At 38.1% G+C, this 5,035-nt stretch overlaps 1 non-coding gene across 1 annotated transcript; it reads right to left on the reverse strand.

The window, feature by feature from the left end:
• Window positions 1-1,338: 1,338 nt before the first annotated feature.
• On the reverse strand, window positions 1,339-1,446 carry LOC126078623 (U6 spliceosomal RNA). The gene has a single exon (XR_007518109.1). It is a non-coding gene; the product is annotated as a U6 spliceosomal RNA (small nuclear RNA).
• Between the last annotated feature and the right edge of the window lie 3,589 nt (window positions 1,447-5,035).

Below are 5,035 nucleotides of genomic sequence, written 5' to 3' on the forward strand. Positions count from 1 at the left end.
TTCAATGAGCAAAAGTTAAAACAAATAAAAATAGAATATGCAAAGACAGGACCCATTGAAAGTGACATATTTCCTATTCTATGACATCACTTTTCTCACTTTTCAGAGATCTAAGGGCTTAACTAATTAACTTACTCTCTGTTCTTCTTAATGGTTGACATATGTAAGAAGATGCCTTTACATATGACATTTCTTTATTATTTTCCTTCCTTTTAATAAACTTAATTTTTTAATATAATTTATATTGTTGTTGAGAATATTCATAGCAAAACATATACCAATGCAACAGTTTCTACATATACAATTCAGTGATATTGAATGGCATTCTTCGACTTGTGAAATCCTTCTCACCCTCTTTTACTGAGTTTTTCCTCCCACATTAACATAAACTTCCCTCTAAGGTTCCTATTTAATCTTTTGAATTGTTGTCATCTATATGATCCCATATCCAAAACCAAACCCACTGTCTTCGAGTCAATTCTGGCTCATAATGACCCTACAGAACAGAGTAGAACTGACCCCATAGTCTTTACAAGGCTATAAATCTACAAATTTTGTGGAAGCACACTGCCACATCTTTCTTTCATGGAGTGGCTGATGATTTCAAACCACTGACGTTTGGTTAACAGCCAAGTGCTTAACCACTGTGACACCAGGGTGCATGTGATCCCATAAAGATAGACCTTAAAAGAACATAATGCTTTAGGCAGACATTCTAGATTTCAGGGAATATTTTTGGCTTAAGGTTTAAAGATTATCTTAGGGTAATAATTTTGGGGGTTCACCCAGGATTAATGGCTCCATAAGTCTGAATTCCACAGACATTTGAAATTCTGTTTGTAACTTTCCCCCTTTAGATCAGGATTCTTCTATAGTATCTCTGGTCAAAATGTTCAGTAATTATAGCTGGGCACCATCCAGCTCTTTTCGTCTTATGGCAGGGGAGACAGTTGTTCATGGAGGCAATTAAGCACATATGCCATTTCCTTCTCCTATTCCTGACTCTCCTTCTTTCTCTGTTACTCCAGGTGAATGCAGATCAATTGTCATGCCTTGAATGGCTGCTTGCAAGCTTTTAAAATGCTAGGCACTGCACAATGAACTAGGAGGTAGAACAGAAGCACTAAACACATTATTTGGCCAGTTAACTGGGATGGCCTATGAAACCATGACCATAAGCCACCAAACAAAGAAACCAAATCCCATGAAGTGTTTAGTTTTACATTAGCAGTCTCAGTAGCTACATTTTTTTTTTTTTTTGGCATTGTTGGGAATATATCTATCACACAACTTGTGCCAATTCAAATTTTTACATGTGTATAACTTATTAACAGCAAAAAATATATAGAACACTTCACAAATATGTGTGTCATCCTTGGTAAGGGGCAATGCTAATCATCTCTGTATCATTACAATTTTTAGTATATGTGCTGTCAAAGCAAACACAATGCTTACTTTTTTGAAGTATTCCAAAATAATGCAAAGTTAATAAAATATAGCCACTTTGCTGGTATAATAACACATAGATATTAAATAAAATAAAGAATAGGGATAATACAATGTGATTTTCTTTTTTTACATTACTAAATTACAGTCACATTTGAAAACAGAGCTGGAAAAGACTTAAGAAGTGCATAAGCCCTCGTGCTCTATGTTGAGGTGGACTAATGATATACAAGTGTCCAATTGCTGGTTGTTTTTCTTTTACTTTAATGAAAAAATCAATGAAAGACACATTTAAATTCTTCTGGGTAGGTGCTGTTTTGTCATCCTAAAGGTTAGGATTTGCCTATCTCTATGATGTTGAAGAGATGGGATTAGCAACAGTTATATTAATGAGGCAGGACTCAATCTACAAGATTGGGTTGTGTCTTGAGCCAATCTCTGCTGAATATAAAAGAGAAAAGCAAGCAGAAAGACATGGGGATATCATACCACCAAGAATGCAGCCCTGGGAGCAGAGTGTGTCATTTGGACCCAGGGTTCCTGCTCTGAGAAGCTCCTAGTCCAGGGGAAGGTTGATGACAAGGACCTACCTCCAGAGCCAAGAGAGAGAGAAAGCCTTCCCCTGGAGCTGACACTCTGAACTTGGACTTCTACCCTACCAGGCTGTGAGAGAACAAACTTCTGTTTGTTGAAGCCTAAAAAAGAAAAAAAAAAAAAATGATTAAGATTTACCTTTCATGGGCATAAATAATGCAGTCAAATTATAAAGAATACTAATAAGTCTTTAATTGAGAAAAGTGCTTTGCAAGTGTTACTTTCTAATTCCATTAAAATTTGAACTTCATTTTAAATATAATATTGATGATATCTTCCTTTATTCTTTACCTTGGTCAAAGTACATGGCAGTCTAAGACTAATATTGTAAAAATATAAATACATAAAACCAGTAATACAACCATGAGAGACATCTACTGTTGGAAACAATAGACTTCAAAATGGAAGTTTTGCATAAGTATATGAGAGCAGGGTTTAGATTTCTTTCTTGGCTTATCCTTATAACCTCACACTAAAAAATTAAATCTTATAAAATCAGAGCTGAATTCTCTCATTTTCCACCTTTCTTCTCTTATCATGTTTTGTCTTTGTATCTAAAATGATCTGTAACAGAATGAAGTCACACTTCAGCTGTTATTGTGTTTAATCCATCAGCATTCAGATGTTTCTCCAATGACATTATTTACACAGTCAGGGGAAAAAAATGTCATTTCAAAGTATTAAATCTGCTCTCCTTCTTTTTAAATATAATAACATTTTCAAAGGTGAAAGAGGTCTTCCTTGAAACTAGCAAGTGATTTCGTGCTGTAAATTTCTTACTTTATTCAAATTTGCTATTAAATAGAAGAGTACACAACCATATCAGATATGACTGCACCACTTCATTCAATTCAGACATATTAGAACCCAGGGGGCATATGCAATCATAATTGATTGAAAGGTGACAATGTGTTATAACATTTATTGAATGCCCGTTTTTATTAAGCATTATCCTCCAACATACTATGTATAGTTTTTTTATATAAATAAAAAATACTCTGTATGAAAAAAACAACAGGTCTTGGATATGGAAAACCTCAATTTTAATTCATGTCAATTTCTAATTGAAAGGTTTTAGGCAAACTAGTCATATATCTCTTTCATTTTTCTGAATTTTAAAGAAGGATATTAGTTCATTTCATGGAACTCTATTGATCTTAAACGAGATATTTAATTTCTGCTAATTTTGTCTGCAGTCTGTAAGATATTAAACAAGTATAAATCATCCTGGATGGTGCAAACTTATAAGCACTTAACTAATAGCCAAAAGGTTGGCCATTCAAACCCACTCAGAGGAGCCTTGAAAAACAGGTCTGACGATACAATTCTGAAAGTTCGCAGCCTTTACAACCTTATGGAGCAATTCTATTCTGTACGTACAGGGTCACCATGAGTGGGAATTGACTCAATGTCAACTAACAACAATCACAACTGTCATGGATTGCATTGTTTCCCCCCAAAATATCTGTCAACTTAGCTGTGCCATGAGTGCCAGTATTGTGTGATTGTCCACCATTTTACGTGATTTCCCTATGTGATGTAAATCCTACCACTATGATGAAATGAGATGGATTAGTGGTAGTTATATTGATGATATATGCAAGATTAGATAGTGTCTTAAGCCAATCTCTTTGAGATATAAAAGAGAGAAGCAAGCAGAGAGACAGGGACCTCATATTGCCAAGAAAGCAGTGCCGGGAGCAGAGCGCATGCTTGGACCTGAGTTTCCTGTGCTGAGATGCTCTCAGAGCAAGTGAAGACTGATGACGAGGACCTTCCTCCAGAGTTGACAGAGAGAGAAAGCCTTCCCATGGAGCTGGCGCCCTGAATTCATACTTTTAGCTCACTGGACTGTGAGACTATAAACTTCTCTTTGTTAAAGCCATCCACTTGTGGTATTTCTGTTATAGCAGCACTAGATGACTAAGACAAAAATTACGAGAAATAAAAAAATATATATATGGGAGGAAGCAGGGCCAATATCACTAACTAGTCAGGAGATTCCACTGAACCCTCTTGCAACAAAGACCAGAAAAAAATAAGTGAATCAAATACATGTATGACAATCTACAAACCCTGAGCATCAAATGCAAAATTAAGGAATCGATTTGAGTGACGGGGGAGGGTGAGTCGGTACAGAAGCAGCGACGAGTTGCTGAGCCCGAGCAGTGCCTCACCTCTGATTCCTGGCTCTGTTCTTTGGCACGAATGTGGCAAGGCTGATGGTAGTTTCCTGAGACATTGCAACTTCAGTGAAAGAAGGCAAGCAAAGTGGCATACCCCTGACCCTGTGGAGTGTCTACAGGGAGGCTGGCTGCAGCATTTAGGAAGTGGCTGCTTCAGTGTAAGAAGGCAAATGAAGTGCTGGCACCCCAAGCCCCTGGTGTGATCTAGCTGTGGGATTTAGTACAAAGCAGCTTCAGCCAAAGAAGACAAGCATGGGAAGCAGCCCTAAGCCCATGGGACAATCTCGGTGGCGACCCAGCCAGCGCACACAGGCTACACACGCCTCTGGAATCGGAGATAAAACAGCACACTCTACACTAGATAAGTGATTTTGTCTAATTTACCTTGCAGATCTAATAGCTCCTTCTTCTGAAAGTACTCTCTCCTATCTATCAGATCCCTCCCCCCTCTGCCCCAGCTGGCTTCATTAACAGTTGAATTCACTGGGCCTGGCTGCTAACCAAATGGTCAGCAGTTCGAATCCACCAGGCGCTCCTTGGAAACTCTATAGGGCAGTTCTACTCTGTTCTATAGGGTCGCTATGAGTCAGAATTGACTTGATGGCACTGGGTTTGTTTTTTTGGTTTTGAGCTAGAACTTGCTGCACCCTCTTGGAGATATTCTCTTGGCCTGAGAGAAGGAGCAGTTAACAAAAGGGGGAAAAATGCTTTCCCAATTCCCCCATTCTGGAAACTCAGAGCAGAAGTGGCTCCAGTCCAGGCATCAGCAATCCACACATTTTGGCTTTTACCCCTACATGGGCCCAGGA

The sequence above is a fragment of the Elephas maximus genome, chromosome 6, assembly GCF_024166365.1.
Source record: "Elephas maximus indicus isolate mEleMax1 chromosome 6, mEleMax1 primary haplotype, whole genome shotgun sequence".
In the NCBI taxonomy this organism is placed as follows: domain Eukaryota; kingdom Metazoa; phylum Chordata; class Mammalia; order Proboscidea; family Elephantidae; genus Elephas; species Elephas maximus.